This window comes from Vidua chalybeata, chromosome 1 (genome assembly GCF_026979565.1).
Source record: "Vidua chalybeata isolate OUT-0048 chromosome 1, bVidCha1 merged haplotype, whole genome shotgun sequence".
Classification (NCBI taxonomy): Eukaryota; Metazoa; Chordata; class Aves; order Passeriformes; family Viduidae; genus Vidua; species Vidua chalybeata.
This window is the reverse complement of record NC_071530.1, coordinates 124548750-124566245: the sequence shown is the minus strand read 5'-3', so window position 1 is coordinate 124566245 and position 17496 is coordinate 124548750. Positions and strand designations below refer to the sequence as shown.

The 17496-nt window shown below is 38.1% G+C and overlaps 1 protein-coding gene across 3 annotated transcripts in view; it reads left to right on the top strand.

Moving 5' to 3' along the window:
* Positions 1–17496, top strand: part of ZNF704 (zinc finger protein 704) — a 101656-nt gene that overhangs the window by 22143 nt on the left and 62017 nt on the right. The window lies entirely within an intron of this gene.

Below are 17496 nucleotides of genomic sequence, written 5' to 3'. Positions count from 1 at the left end.
TAATTCTTTCCCTTTTCAGATTTCTTCAGTTGGTCATTTTGAACATAATTTATCTGAGCTAAACTGTGTTCCTTCTTCTGAAATGCAGAAATGCAGATAAGCATAAATGAAACTGTTCAGCTTGAGCAAATGAATTATTTGATATAATGAGGAAACTTGAATTCTTTATTTTTTCCTTTAAATATTGAATTTATTGTCAGTTTGATGCATAAAGAACTGCAGTCTTGGAAAAAGTGGTCTGGCTTTGAACTGCAGTTATCTCTGAGAACTGAGATGTTATCTGTAGAAGAGAGAAAAAACACACTTTCAGTTGATCTCCAGTTCAAGCAGCAGCAGTCAAACACAGCCAGATCCATGGATCTAAGTAGTGAAAGGCCCTTTTGTAAAAAGAGAGTGGTATCGCTGCCCACCTTGTCTGGTGGGCAGAAGCAAGCCCAGGTTTGCCAGTATTTCAGACAGCTATGTCTGTAGAAGTCAAATCTAATCAGAGATTATGTTCCCAGTAGGCAGAGAGGTGTGGAAATTAATAGGACCTTCTTGCTCATTTGTATTTTCTTCAGATACTTACCATCATGGATACATAGTTCCAAAGCATGTCAATAATAAAGACATGAAAGAGCCTGGACTGCTGATACAGTGGGTGTGAGGATGTGAGGAGAGACCCAGTGCAGGCCAGGTACATAGGGAATGGCTTCTGTCTCTTGGAAGAACAACGATAGAAGGGTGGGTGGTGGAGAGCAGGGGATGAAGTCTCTTTAGTAACATGTGAGAATAAATGTCTGAAATTGGTGGTGATGTTAAAGGCCTTTTTAGACTGAAGTGTTTTTACCAATGGTAGCTGGAAGCCCTTCAGAACTTAAATGCAGTAGTGTCAGAGGAGGTCCTTTCAGGTGTTCTAGAAGGCACTAGGCATGCATCACTTCTACCCCTCTGATGGGTAGGTGCATTTGTAAAAATCAACAGATTTTCTTTTGTTAGTCTTCTGCTAGATGACCTCAAAATATTGTGAAATTTGTATTATCCTCTTGATACATCATCCTCGTTTTCCCCAGCCCTCCTGTACTCTGTTGTCTCTGAAAAAAACAACAAAAGATAAATTTTCTAACTACCTATCTTTTTCTACATAGTTTGTGCTGCTAAAGGACAAGCCACAGCTAAACATCAGCTGCTTAAACATTTCCTTATAGTGTTAAAATAGTTATTGTGCAATAAACCCTAGCTGCTATGCTCTTAGGTTTCACTGCTGTTAAGCAGTGACATTTGCCATGATAATAATATATTGGATTTTGCTATCTTCTGATGTTTTTATATTAAAAAAGCTGTTCTATTACTGTGAAATTAATTTTTATTCCTGTACCTATATTTTATCTACTAATTAGTTTATAATTTAATGGAAAAATATATTAAATAATTGAAATAAAGTAAATGAAATATCTCTAGGAATTCTCTCCAACATTGTCTCTTTAGGTCTTTGTGGAATAGCTACAGAAAGCTGGGGCAAAATGAATTTCAGCAATGTTTCCTGACCATCATTATAAAGAAATAGTACAGATGGTGATGTATTTTCATCCCTAAATGATTTTCTTGCTTGGCCTCTCCAGGAACATAGCTCTGGGCAGCCTTCTGATTAGAGTGTGTTGTTGATCTGTAGGGCCTGCTGGGCATGATTGATTATGCACCATGCATTCCAATGGAAACATTTGCATATTTTTGTAGCCAAAACTCTCCAGGAGCCTGACTTCAAGATCAAAAGCAGTATCTGCTTAACTATGATAACCTCACTGGAAGGACTTCCCAATCTGATTGTAGAGGGAAGAACCTGCTGATTAAGTTGTGCTTTTCTGTTTATCCAGAGGTGGTATTTATTCAGAAATTGTCTTCTATTATTTTTCTCCATCTGTTTTAGACTAGTCCTCAGTTTTCTTGGGGGAGTTCTTTCCTGTATCTCTCACAATTTTTGCTGAGGGGACTGATGGGGCAGCCTCAGAGAGCATCAACTATTTGTTGGCTGCTGAGGATTTTCAGCTTAATTGAGTGAAAACAAAAGGCTAAGAAATCAGGCTGTGCTTTGGAGCTACTGTGAGCTTCTGAACCCTCTAAATTTCCCTGCTAGTCCAATAGCTTTTCATGGAGGTGTGATACTTTCTCCTATTTTTTCACAATCCTGTAGGTTGAGTGCTCCTTTTTCTTAAGTTTCATTTCCTGTACTCGTGCTACTTAGAAACTTTGATAACAGTTGTTTTTATATAACAAAAACTATTCCCAGTGTCATTCCTGTATTTCAGAGCTTCTGTAAAAAATCTGATAGTTGGCAATACCATGCATTTAAAAGCAGCTTCTCCAAACATATACAGCAGTGAATTATTGAAGTAATAAATTGTTGCTTTGTTTACTACACTTATTTAGTTAAATACGTGTGCAGCTTGATTGAATTTTACCCAAACAGTCAGTAAAGCTTGATTATATTTAATATTGATGGTAGTACACTGTTTGTCATGGTCTGCTACAAAATGGTGTGGTGCCTTCTAGGATCAAACTGATGATAGAAAAAAGTCTTATCCAAAGAGCAATCAGAGAAAGGGTCTGTGAGCGTATTTTGAAGTAAAAACGTATGTATTTCTTGATGCTGTTTTCTAGTGTTACATTTCCTTTGCATTCTAGAAGGACTGTAGGTATCTTTTGAGCTCTGGATGCCTTTCATTTGCCTGCAGTATGCAAAAGCAGTGTAACAGAAACTTCTTTGAAAATGGTAGATTAAATTGCTAATAAAAACTTTGCATGTAGTTTCCGCAGAGCCAAACCACAACTCCATTAGTCACCTTGCACATCTGGAAGGCCATCTTCAGGTTAGTTGCCTAGGTGTGCGTAGTGTTTGCTGCCATGATAGCTGAACCAGCTTCTCATGATGTTGAGACAGATGACAGCATTCCTGACAGCTTGCAAACTGCTGGAAACTCACCTTTCAAGTGGTGAGATGCATCAAGTCTCAAACATGCTGGGGAGCAGAGTAGGGCTGTTCCCATTTTAGGTGTGGCTGACCACTGTGGGGGTTAAGCTTGTTATAAATAAGTTTGTATTTCCTAGCTGATGGTATGGGCTCAGGCATTACTGTTCAGAAGTCCCCACTGCCAGAGTGCCACAGGAATATGCTGAATAGGATTGTTTATTAAAAGAGTTGTAGCATTCCCAGCTGTAGAAAAATTTGCTCCGAAATTGTGCATAATGTATCTTTATTTTTTAGTGGACCATTGTCAGTTCTCCCATTTCTCTCCTTTGTGCTATGCTGTGCGCAGATTTGACACTTGCAAGATATTTCATACTTGGCTGTGTGACTGATGTCCCCATGACCATCATGTTCAATCAGTTGCAGCTTGTAAGAGGAACCAGGTATCTGACCAGTACAATTTATTTTCATCACTTGTCTTGGATGTGCTGGATGGCCTATCCAACAGGATTTTACCAGCATAATTTTCTTGTTAAAGCACAGATTTTGGATTAGTTAACATTTCTCTTGAGGTATTTTTTTCCAGTAATGTTTAAAGCAGAAGGAATATTAATCTCCTGAATAAAGAAACATGCTCTTGCTGTTCTTTACTTGTAATGTTTCATATTTGATAATGATTCTCACACAATGGGGCATAATGGCAACTATGTGTGATTGTGGGTTTTGAGCCTGGTTTACCATAACTGATTCTATGAGAGCAGGATGTGATTTAACAGGGATAGACCTAACAAGGATACAGCTGAAGCTTACTTCTCTTGGAAAAGTGACTCTCTCTTTCGTGGGACCTTCTGTAGCACCTGGTCAACATTTCTGAGTTCATTGTTCCCAGGTTCCATATTATTAATGTTCGAAGAGGGAATTTTAACACCAGCTGGTGACTTTGGCCATCTGGATTTTTGGCCAGTGTTAGTTTCCATTTTTTTCAATTCACTTGCTACCCAGTGAAAAACACAATGTGTGAAAATTTGATGGTACAATTAAGTGTAATAAAGCTAAGTTGTTCTACAGCCTGACATTGGAGTCTGTATTATTTTAGGTAATCATTATTTTCAGATGAAGGCTTTGCTTATGCATATATATATATATATATATATATATATATATATATATATATATAAATAAATAAGTTTCCCATTTCTCTAGAAAATCCTGTATTCAAAGTACTGCAACAGTCTTCATCTGTTGAAGTATACATACGTCTCTTAAAAATCTTCTTCCACTGGTACCAGTACAAAAGGCTACATAATTTTATCTGTGTGATGGAAGTTGCCAACAGACAGTGATCTCATTACGAAGCAAATTTCAATGAATTCCTCAAAAGTGGCACAGAGGAAAAATGTGTCCCTAATCTGCAGCGACTGTTAGGCGCTGGTTCGTGAAGAGCTGCATTCAGTCAGCACTGCTGCTCTCTGTGTTAGCCATTGATGTGAATGCACGGCTTGTTCTCAGCTCTTCAGTTCCCTTAAAAAATGGAGTGTAATTTCAAAACACTCCTCAACAGCAGGCAATATTCAATAAGAGTAATTTCTTTGTGGTTTGTGTTAGCTGTGGCACAAAAAAATTCCTCTTGAAATGCCATCTGTGCTGAGAAAAAGAAAAAAGTCAATGAGTACATGGTTTGTAACTTGTGTATCTGTGAAAAACGTGCAAGAATGGCCTACTGTATATATGGTTACGCAGATTACACACATCACAGCTATGTTCCTAGCTATAATTTTATTTAAATGCTGTAAAATTAAAATATTCTAGTTTCTTTAGTGGTATTTGATGTTGTATCACTGAGGTCGTCAAAAACACAAAGCCTCTCTTTCTGAGAGAAGTCATATCACTGACAGTTATTTGTAAAATATATTTAGAAGTTTTTGTCTAAACTCAATTAGCATCATATGCATGAAAGCATTCATTTTACACATTTTGAAAAAAGGAGATAGAAAGTGTTGTTTTTCTCCATTTATAGTAATATGCTTGCATTGTGTGTATGAGGAGTTATAAATATTTTGTTTATATCCCTAAGACAAATACACTACAGTGAAACTCCTATGACTCTTATTCATGTCTTTTATTAATAACTATAAGAAATACTTATATGATTATTTATACACATCAGATACCTGTTTTGCCTATTATGACTTCAGGTTTTGTGACAATAAGGGTGTTGTCAAAGAAGGGAGCACTTAATCACTTAAAAGTATCAGTATCTAAATTAGGATATGTGTGTAAATTAGTTTTTTTAAAGGGCTGTTTTTATTTGAAGCAGAACCCTATTTTCTTGTGGTTTTACTAATCTGCATAGTTTAATATAGTCTATAGCTCTTTCCTCTCAAATCCCCAATCATTTTGAGAACATGGTGAAACAGAAGTGATGCTAGATACACAAGGTCTGCATAAAGCCTCTACAAGTTTTGATCAGCTGTTAGTCTTTCAAAACAGATACAGTCTGATCTTGTAACTGAAGCAGCACTCAGTAACATGATATTGCACCACACCTGTACTACCTGTGGAAAGCCTAGCTCCATACCTGGATAAACAGCTGCTCTTTGGAAGCTTGCAAAAGTTTAACCTGATCACAGTTTTCTCGAGCCAACAATTAAAAATAGTTTCCGTTCTTCAAGTATGATAATCAAGATCAATACATAAACAGCTTTGCAATTTTGCATGTGTCTCTTATTTTAAATTCTGCCTTAAGAATTCCTGCAGGTGATCTGATACTGTGACCTCAGCCCATCTGTGCTTGGTACCCAGTGACCAGAACAGAGGTAGTAGCATCTTCAGAGGACTGGGGGAAACTGTGCTTAGAATATGATCTTCTGCTACTAGTTGTCCCAGCAGAGAAAGTTCATCCCAAAGTACTTTGCTTCTTTGCTCTTCCATAAAATGAGTAAAATGAAATTAGATTAGAAATTTTGCTAAAAATATTTCACATTACCAAGCAAATTTATTTTTACACTCTGCTTAAAACCAATGTCTAGAAACATTCATTTGTTCTCATTTTGGGATAAAACATTCTCTCTTAGTGGCTGCCTGTGTGATAGCCTCCTTGGGGAACTGAGGGGAAAAATATAGAATAAAATTGCTAAAATACCGTAGCAGAGTTTCCTTAATTATACATTATACTAAAATTTAGGTATCTGAGTGTTGTCCTTCCTTCTCTCCAGGGGGCCTACCAGAAGCCCAGAAATGGCTGGACAACTGAGCTGTGTTATCCTATGGAAAGAGTTGTCCTCTGCAGCATCAACACCAGCATACTGAGCTGAGGCTGCTGCTCTGTTGACATATGTATTTTTTTATAGTAATGGCAATATTCCAGATGGTAAAAGGAGTTGATGCTTTTAGTAAATTATTCTTATAAGTTGTTGTAACTGCTGCTCCTAATTTGATTTGGTTTGTTACCCAAAACTTAATGTCATGGCTGTTTGTTTGAGGAAGAACAGAGGGTGATATTTCCATGAGTAGCAGATATACTGTCATTATCATCAGTTTTATAATGAGGTGTAGAACATGTGGTTAGATAATGCTTTCCCCAGGAAAATCTCTGTTAAATACTTTGTAGTCTGAATCTTGTATGTGAAGGACATTTTTCATCCCATTCTGTGTCTTTTTAGTTGTGTATGTCCAATTCGTTCATCCCTTGAAGGCAGGCAGTGACATAAGGTGTTAAAAAAGGCACTTAGTACTTTCCTATACACACACACAGTGCCACATATTGTGCTGTCACCTGATGGCTTGGTGTGAGGAGATTCCTCACTTGGCTGGATGAGGAGGGAGAAGATGATGAATAGGGTGTGCTGGGCTTATTTTGAGTTTTCTTTGTAATGAAAAGTGTCTGTGAAAAAAAGGTTTGATGTCACTTCCTTATAAGCCTGTGCTGACACTTTACAAAGAATGTTTTGGCTGCTCTTTTCTAGCTTAACTCGTCACGACTGCATGCTGAAGTCATGGACTGTTGTCAGTGCCCTCTTGGATTAAATGATCTGTTCTTTTCTCTCTAATAGAAAGGCTATTAGTATGGGGAATGTTTATGTTGCTTCTCAGTGCTGCTTAATTTATCTTATATAATGGCGGTTGTTTTTATGGGGTTCACTGGGCCCTTGGCTCCAAGGTTACAGCTGAGTAGTTCCCACAGTAAGTGCAGAGTACCTATTAAATAATATGTTTATGGATGTGTATACACACACACACACATATATATATATATTTTTTTTTTTTAATTAGGGGTAAGCATTTGTTTGGGTAAGCATTTGTTTGGTGACGTATTTGTGCTCGTCTCTAGTATCTAGAGAAATGTTCTTCCTGATATTTAATCTTTCTGAATTAATGTTTCTGCTTCAAGTACCTAGAGTATCTAGAGTACTTTTAGATCACAGGAATAATAACAGCAGTAGTAAATACCTAATCAATGGTGAAAGCCCTTTAAAATATGTTCCATAAAAAGGCTTGTGGTTACACTTACTGTATTTTGTGGTGTATATTTGATGATGATGTTGACAGAAATACGGGGTATTACAAAGGAAGATACATTACTCTCTTGCTAATCTCTGAATAAATTATTTGCAGGGGAATGCACAGTTTTGTCATTTTATTGTGTTCTGATCTCAGTAAGAAGCTTGAAGAGAAAATCTGCATTGAATGTGTAGTATAGGTCTTACCGAACTAGATACGTATTGCATGTATAATAAATCATTAACATTAAAGCAGTTCAAAACCAAGCTTTCACATCTTGATTTAAGACATAATAAACATGTCTTTTATTGGTCCTACAGATAGAAGCTTTGAATTACATTATGCAACAAATGTTCTTAGTTATCTTTAGTTGGGTTTTTTCCCTCTTGGGATTTTTTTTTTTGGCAACTTGTTGTGCAGACATCCAAACTGCTCACACTGTTAATTGAGTTTGCCTGTCATTATTATAGCAGAGGAATATGGGAGACAACATTTCTGCAGTGAGGAGTTGGATTTGAGAGCCTGGGAAAAATACAGTTGCTGTGAAAGAAACCATGACGACTCAGTAGATGTCCTACCTACCACTGCTACCCATCCGTCTTGGATTCCTTCCATGGGACAAGGATTGAGGTCTCAGCAGCTGCTGCCCTTCAGTCATGGTTGTAGCTTAGCCTCCAGAGCATTTGGAGATGTTGGCCTCATTTCACCAGGGAAATGAGTTCACCTCATTTCAGCACCGCCCCCCCCCCACAAGATGGAGGGGCTGCCTGGGTACAGCTCAGGAGACTGGCTCCTAGGTAGTTTTTACTATATTTACCCAGTAAAATACAGCCCTTACATCAGGGCTGCAGTTCATTAGTCATTAGTACCTTTTAAAGTACTGTTGACCCTTGTTACTTGCCTCTCAGTGGTCTTAGAAGGATGGCTTGCTTACTTGCTACAAATGTATCAGAAACAGGAAATATGGAAGATAAAATCTTCAGTTGTATTTCAAAACTGAGAACAAGCTGTCCTTCAGTTCATTCCTATACTGGGGGCAAATACTTAGCCATTCTCTGTGTTTCTGCCTTTCTTACCTACTTTGTAAAATAAAAGTTTGTCTGAGCTAAATGCATCCCTTGATATCATGGGAGTTCAGAAAGCATCTGGCCTAGAGTGCCCTCCTGCTTTGTAAGATCTGGCTCACTGTGCTCTGCAGCCTCCCACCTTTCGCTGTGTATTCTCCTCCTCCCGCTTGCTCTGCCCAGCTTCCATCCGTGGATATGCCTCTTCTCTAGCAATCCCTTAAGACCATCACTGACTCTCCAAACCTCACCTTCTTTAAAATACTTGACATTTTTCATGGTCAGTCTTCTAAAGCATTCCCTTCAGTTCCAGTGAGGAAAAAAATTTTTCTTCCACTACAAAAGATACACCTCAAATCATCTTATGCTTCTCTGATGTATTCTATAAACTGTGTATGGAATATGTTGTATTATGCTTATTAAGGAATTACATAGTTCCCATATTTTGCACTAACTGTATTTGTGTGCCTGGAAAAATATCCAAGCAACCTTCCCCTGCCCCACCACATTGTGAAGGAAGGCTTCTGAGAGCTGTGCAAGCTCACGGAGAGAAGGAAGTAGCTGGGAAAAAAGCAAATCTGGCTGACTACATACATGAACCCAGTCGTAATTTTTTTGCTACTATTTTCATGAAATAATTAACATTTGATATATGATTACACTCATTTTTTATTTGGGAGAAAGCAGCGAACAACAGACAAAAGTTCAAAATCTGCTTTGGTTGGTAGGAAGTATCTTCATGTCTGTGAGCTAGCCAAAATTAACAGATTTTAATAAGCAAGGGCAGATGTGTATACATGCTAGGATATGTTTTTACACAACATTAAATCACCAACAGGATAATTAAAATTTGCTGAGTAACTTCTGTGGTGAGGCCACAAACAACATGCACATTATTTTCTTTATGTAAGCAGTGAGGGACAAATTGTTTTCCATTTCTGTAAACAGTACAACCTAAAGAAAACACTTGACTTTGAAGAAGCTTATCTTTCGAACTACAAACAAACACAACAAATATAAAAAAACCCAACAAACTAAAAGATGCCAAACACAAAATCCCAAACCAAGCCCCACAAGCCAAGTGAAGGATAGACAGCCAAAAGCCTGGAGAACAACCATTATGAACACATGGCTAATTTCCTCTGTTCCTAAACCAGTTTTGTCAGTATATATTGCTAAGTCTAATGAAGTGGGTTTATTCACACTATACTTGAGACAAAACACACACAATTATCTCTAGACAATGACAGGAGCCTGCCAGTCTGCCAGTTCTGCACAAATGTGAGTGGGTATCTGTTATGGAAATTATGTTTTATGGGCTTAAGGGTACCTTGCTTCCTCCCAGCACACAAAATTAGGTCATTTTTGGGCTATTGGGAAATGTTGTTCATTGTAACTCAGTAGGGCAGCTACCTGTGGAAGACGGGCTGGAGATGGAAGTGAGCAGTGCCACGGTGTACACTAAGTGGGCTGCTCTTGCTCTGCTGAAGCAAAGGGACTCTGCTGCTGTGCAGCCTCCTTAGTTGATTTCAGTGAAAGCAAGGTGTGATCATCATCTGCAGTATTCAACTTGCAGAGGAAGGTTATGGAATCGATAAAAGACTTTACAGAAATCTAGGTGATAATTGATGAAGACTTCCCTTGGAACACATCTGTGTATATGTGCATAGAGTAAATTCTTTATGCTAGAGTTTATCTTGATGGCAAAATGGATTTGCTGTCGTTGCTGCAGAGCCTTGCCTTGTTGATAGAGAGAATTTATGTTGTTTTAATGGAAAATATTTGAACAGATTTTAACAATCTTAAACTCATACCATGTTCTGTTTAAAAAATATGCCCAAACTCTATCGCTTAGGATATGCATGACTGCATATTTTATTTCTGGTATATTGCCATATTTCCTGTATCATCAGCTATGCCAAGTAATTGCTCACTTACTACACGGGTAGCTTAAATACTGTTGCTTCAGAGATGTGTTCAGAAGATATGATAGATACTGGCATAATATGATTTATAGCATTGGAATAGAATAACCATAGGTTAAAAATCCTCTATGGGGCATATAGATCATGCAAGATAAGTTGTATTTACCCCTTTTGATAACTGTTTGTCTAATCTGTTCTTCAAAGTCTGTACGTGTTGGTAGGTCATCATTTGGAGGGGCAGTCAGTTCCAGGATTTAAATATTTTTTTGTGCTGTAATTTTTTTCCAATTGCAGCTAAAACCTTCATTGTTTTTGTATGCATTGCCTCTTCCCCATGCCCCAGTGGGCATGGAAACAATATAACATTTATTTATTTATTTTCTCTGCCATTGTTTCACATATTGGAACTGACACCATGTATCCAATTGCTATTTAATATAGATTGCACAAATAAAGTTAAAAATGAGCATCCCACCGGTGATCATCCCATTTCATTTGTCATAGACATTCAGGCTCTGACCTTCTGCCAAGGGCAAGGGATTGAAGCACCCTCTGGGAAGCTGGGGTTCAGATTTGGGATGGGTTGGGATGGGGATGAGACTGACACCAACCAGCACAGACACACAGTGGCAGAAACCCTTGAGCACAAGCAGGAACCAAAGATGCCTGTGGTTTCTGTGTTGCTCATGAGGAATTTTGTTGGTCATGCCTTTTAAGCATCTGTTTTTCTGTGGTTTTATTATTCTTTTTCCCTCTTTGCCTCTTTTCTCCAGTTTTAACACAGAAGGTAAAATAGAGGTGGAGAGGATTAGAGGAGCTCCAGCGCTAGTTCAGTACCTGCGTCAGGTTAGTGAGTAGAATAACCAGGTGAGATTGATGGTGATTGATTCGTGAGCATTTTAGTGTGCTGATGAAAGTAACCTGTTCTGAAAACTGAATCCAGCACTTGTTTTTCCACAGTAATGCATTGTATGGGCACAGCTTGGACCTGACCCAATCTGCTGTAGTTCATGTGTGGTTGGAAGCCAAGAAAAGCACTTCTATCCACCAAAGAATGGCACAAGAACTAGCTCAGAGAAGGCATATTTGTTGTTCACTTGCAAAGCAGTAGTCTTATCACCACTGCTAGCTCTGCAATTTAAACTGAGTAGTCTCTTTTTTTATAATGCTTAATACGCTTCAGCTGTGCTTTCTGCCCCCACCTCCTTGTTTCTGTGCCCCACAAAATGTATGTAGGTCCCCAACAGCAGAGTGCTGCTGGAATGAAGGAGGCTTGCATTGAGGATTCAGTGCTTTGAACACAGTTTGTTTACAGCAGGTATAAAACAGAAGCATTATTTTACACTCTGGAGGAACAGGGAAGTTGGCAACTATCCATCTGTGCAGCTTTGAAACTTGATTACTATTTGTTTGAATAGTGATGCACTAGATAGGTTTTGACAAACTCCAGATTGCAAACAGTGTTGATGAAGCATACACATGTATATGTGTGTGTAGAATTGATCAGTATATATGCATACCTGTAAAGCCTTGTGAACATGAATTCAAAAAGTCTCTGGTTTAAATGAGTCTTGAGGGTCACTTCTCCCTTCCCCCCATCCAAAAATACTTTGATTATCTTCTGTGGGAATTGCGTTGAAGTTAGACCTTGGAATGGATGAGCAAATGACCCAGTGTTAAAAGTGAAGGACCATTACCCAGGTATTTTCAAGTGCATCATGCAGTTGAAACTCATGTCCTCCAGGAATTAACTGCTCTGAGAATGGCTGCTTTACTAACTACATTTGCTGCAAATTGTTTCCCATTTATTTTCCCTTATCCATGTCTGCACACAGTTATGTACTTATGTACTGCAGCACAGCTAATTAATGTGCTGTGTAATTTAGGAGAGATGATTTTTTGCTTTTTAACTGAACTTCAGACATGCACAGAAAAAAGACTGTTTTAGGCGAAAAGGTCTCCTTTGGTGTGTATAGGATAGCAACTGTGCTGACAGTAAAAATAATAGCTCTTTATACAGCATTTTTGTGATTCAGTGCGGTACAGACACTAAAGTGCTCTAAACTGCGAACACTAAGCAAAACCACTTTAAAGATGTTCAAGAAGCAATACAGCAGGAGGAAGTGGCTGCCCAGCAAGGCAGGGGCTGTACTAGGATTAGAAGTGGAGACTTCTGACAGCCAACCCTGCTCTCCTCCTTTTAAATCCCAATAGCCAGCTTCTCTTTCTGATTTTTATGCCCCATTTACACTTCCCATCTAAAGTCCATTGTTCAAAAGTCTGCCTCAAAGTTGACTTGAAAATAGGGAAAAACCTCTGATCCAAACACAAAGCAAAATACCTTCTACTCCATATGAAGTCTTACATTCTTATTGAGCAAATCTGTGTCATTTCTGCCTTTATGCCAAATGACCTTGAAAAAGTCCTTGGTTTCTCTTACATGTTAAATTACTTTTTATTTTCTTGTATTTAGATTCAAATGATGGTCAAAAGCATGTATTCTGAAAATGTCATTTATTTATTTAAAACCTTTTATCTTTGGGTGTTCAACACAAATTATGTAAAGTGTGGTTTTAAAGCAGCTGAACATCGAGACTTGCAGTTGTCCCAGGCATTCTGTGGTGAGACCTGTACATGAGTTTATAAAACTGAATCATCCACTTTCTGAAAATGATGGGCTAAGTGAATTGTCTAGGTTGACACAAGGGAGTGTCTAGCCTTGGCAGTACATTCTGACTCTCTGTCCTGCTGCACCATAGCAATTTTAGGTTATTGCCAGTCTCTCTGATCAGTCCAGACAAGGTGTTAAATAGCAATTTTTAACAGTGGTCTGGCAATGAAGAACTGAGATTTTTATGTTTTTATCTGGTTTAAAATCCATTTTGTAGTCATATTGGTCTTCAAACAGAAGAGTGAAATTCATAGTGGTTGAAATTTAAAAGAAGAATAAAAGCATTCATTCTTTCATTGTAGCTTACTTTATGAAAAGCTTAGTGTCTGTGACACCAACCCTTGTACCTCACCCAAATATAAAAGTCAATAGCAGAGTGTATATTTTTTGGGGAAGAAAATACATGTTCGTGCATTTGATATTCTCCACAGCTCAAGCCACAGGAATGAGCTGGATGATTCCTCTGCCTCTATGAGATGGGGGGGTTCCAAGTGTGTGTACTGTTCTCAGCAGTTACGCACTTACCAACCTAAGATACACGAAGAATTCCTAGAAGTGGGAAAGTTAAAATGGTGTGCACAGCGTGTATACATATTTTATAAGGATATATAAATATATACTTCCTGTATAAATAAACAGTACTACAGAAGAATGCATGTCAGTCACAGTCACAGTGGTAGAAGTGGCTCTGTTACAGCATCAGTGCTTCCTACACTGTATGTTGCTGGTCTCTTGAAGTGCTTTGCTTTTGTTCAGCAAGATTCTCCAAATTAAGCATCCTATCATAAGGATTGACTAGCATGAAAATGCTTAAAAGACTCTAATCTCATTAGATAAACTCATCATTTTTAGTCCACATAATGGAAGCTTCTGAGGCAAAGAAAACAAAATTGTGTTTGAAATATGACTGTCTGCTGTTAGACAAAAGAAACGGGGATAAATCAGCCAAAGAAAACATGGTAAATGACTGATGTGATGGTCTGAAGTAGTGTATTAGTGTCCTGCAGTTGTTTATCTAGCAGCAGATATTATATTAAGTTTGGAGTAATGGTGATCCCACAGAGTATTGCCTTATCTTATTGAAACTGGAAAAGCAGCATTTAACCAATATGAACCTTCTCTTACAGCTGTTAGGGACCTGAAGAGCTTAGAAGAGCAGAGAAAGCTTTCTCCTGATTATGGTGGTGCTATTTAACTGGAGAGTAAGCATATTTAGAACCAACAGTAACTTGAGTGTTTTACATTGAGTAGAGCTGTGCTTTGGTGAACTGGTGATTTTCCCTGTTTAACCAGGCCAGCACAAGAACTGAGCTGATTTTCTCTTTGCTCTTTTATTAATAATATTTAATAGTGCTTCACTAGCACATTGAAGAGAAACTGTAAAGGCAGAAAAATGAAATGTCTGGTGAGAAGGTGCAATTTTGTCTTTTCTGATGGTTTCTGAAATCCTGCACTAGCCAGGGAGCCCTTCTGCTCTGCCCATTGGCATTTCAGCACCTCCGGTAGAGCCTCCATGTCTCTTAGAGCTTTGTCCTACAGATTGAATGTTTTGTTTCCTGGGGATCTGGTCATTCCCATTTTCACATCCCTAATCCACTGGGACCTACACTGGGGTGAAAATTCTGTTCTCAGCCAGCATTTTACTTCTGCCTGGCACATAGCCCTTTCTCTGCTCATTATCCTTCTTTGTTGTCCACTTCTGCTTACATCTAACCATCATAGCTCTTGAAGTCTTTCTGGTTATTTCATCCAAAAGTCCTTTTCTTGCATATTCGGTATATATTTCCCTTGTACCCAGCTGTGTGTTTTCCATGGCTTGCACAACCAGATCTTTCCAGAGATCTTTAGATATTCCTTCAAGTGCCACTTTTGACTGATGTTACACCACAGCTTTCCCTCTTCTGGTTTTGGGCATGCCTCTTTTTTTGCAGCTGGTATTGATGCACCTGTCCATCTTGTATCTCATGGATTAGATCCCTGCCTGCGAGAAACTGGCAGCAGTCCTTAGTTCTGAGCTTGTGTTATGCAGATCAAAGAAATGTAAATTAACACATCTCATTATTAAAAAAGCCACATAAGCAAGTTTTGCATGCAATTATGGTACTTCTGAAAGGTTTTTTTTAAACCATTGTAAGTTGCATTTGCCTGTACACAGTCCCTAGAAAAGATCTTTTATATTCCACAGATTTTCAGAATAAGTTTTACAGAATTAGATTATTTCTAAAATATTAATAACAAGTAATGAAAGTGCAGCTATCGTTTTGACTGTCCAAGTGGGTGTCATTCTGTATATCCTTTGAAAGCCACAGAAATATAAAGTCTTCTATGCAAAAGAATTCTTCCGTATTGTAATTCTTCATGTATATATTTTCTACTTGAAGAGGCTTATCAAGCACTAAGGGCTAAAACTTTTTGCCATTAGTCACTAGATTGCATTAAATACTTGCTTTGTGCAGATGGAAACAAAATGCGGAAGAGCTTAGGTTAAATGTTTTTCTTTTTTCTGAATTACAAATCTAAAATTTCTTTTTTTAAGCAGAGGCATTACTGGCACATTTTGTTACCATCTTCTGGGGCAAAGTGATAGCACAGAGAGATCAAACAATCTGTTGTTTCATCTAAACTTTCTAAAGTTTCTCATTAGACTTTGTCCAAGTTCCAAGCATCCGAATGGGAGCTGGAGGCAGGGGGGAAGCTTGGAGAAGGGAGAGATACAAGCTGTTTGACATTATGAGTAAATATGGAAGGATAAGTATGTTTCCTCAAACTGAGGTATTAGTATTATAGAATGAAGCTACAGAATTTGGATCTGGGGGCTAATAGCCAAAGACTTTGATGCTAACATGGGAGATTGCCAATTTTCATAATACAGAGTCTGTTTACAAGATTCAAAATCTGCACTTGGATCAGAAGGGATGTTTTGGCTTTTTTTCCTCTGCTGAAATCTCATTTTCTGAACTCTTGAGCATATCAATGTGCAGCTGTTTACATAGGAATGCTAGGCAGGTTTCTTTGGAATAGAGATGGAAGGAAGATCCTAAGCATTTGTGCAGGCACTGATTTATGGCATTCTGTGTTTGTACATGTCCCAAAGTCTATAGCTAAAGTATGGGTTTGTTAATTCATTTATTATTTTCTGGGTGTATGTATTTTGGGTTTCTTAATCTTGTATCTGAAAATATAATTGGGACTTGTATTGGTTTGGAATAACAAGGTGTTCTGCTTGTTAATGGAAGAATTAATTCACAGTTTATTTAGCAAAGAAACTCTTCAGTTTTGTTTTTCTCTTGGTATCTGAAAAAAGTCCTAGTCCAGAATGACACCATTGTATTCAACACTAAAAATGCTATGCGAAGTTGTAGTACTGAAGTTCTCTAAGCTAAAAAAGTCCTCTAACCTTAGAGTTGGACCTTTTTCCTCCTCTGCTTTCACACCAGGCAGGTTGTGTCAATCTGTAATGGTCCTTCGCCCTTCTGCAACTCTCTCCAACCCTCCTCTAACCATTTTTTTTTGTTTTTTTTCAAGTGCTTCTCAAGCATTTCTCTAACTTTACAAATATCCCAGTTGTGTTCCCCAAGGAGCAGTCATGATTCCTGTGTGGCTGGGACACCTCTTGTGTTGTGGCACATCTTTTGTCTTGGCTTAGGCCGTGTGGTAATGACATCTGGGCGCATCCTGCTGCCTTTCATCCTTTATCACTGTCAAGTGTGCTGCTTCTGCAGCTTGTCTCTGTTTTATTTCTTCTCATTTTCTATTTTTCCTGTGCATTTAAGAAGCTATACTCTTTTCCTTCAGAGACCTGTTTCAATTATCCTCTGTACTGCTGTCTGCAAAGCTCTTCCAACATCACTGAGAATCACTGTGTGCCTGGTTTCTTTCCTCAAACTATGGATATATTAGAGAGCCTAGTTCAACAGGCAACATGAGGCACAGAAAATGCAGGAGTTTGAAAATATAACTAGTAAACCAGTAAATCTCCTGCAGCCACATTCTGTCATTCTCACTGGAAGCAGAAACTTGGTTTTGGTCTGGACTAAAAGGTGATACTGCTTGTTAAAACTAAATTACATAGCTTTGGGTATGTTGACTTCAGTTGTTTCTTACAAGGACTTTTATAAAGAGAAAAAAAATAAGTAAGATTTCAAAATTACAAGAAAGCATACTTTTTATGTGTTTTCTGAGGAATATGTGATGATAGGGTTTAAAAATTTCCCTAGATTATATTTGTTCTCCATTATATTCTGATATGGAGTTTATATAGTATCTCCTTAGTGAGAAGAAAGAAACCTGATCTTGGCGTGGGCTGCTTACCAGACCAGTGGATGCTATGAGACTGAGAGGTGTTCCCAATTTAGTTTCATTGAGTGGTATGCTGGCTTCATCAGTCAGCTG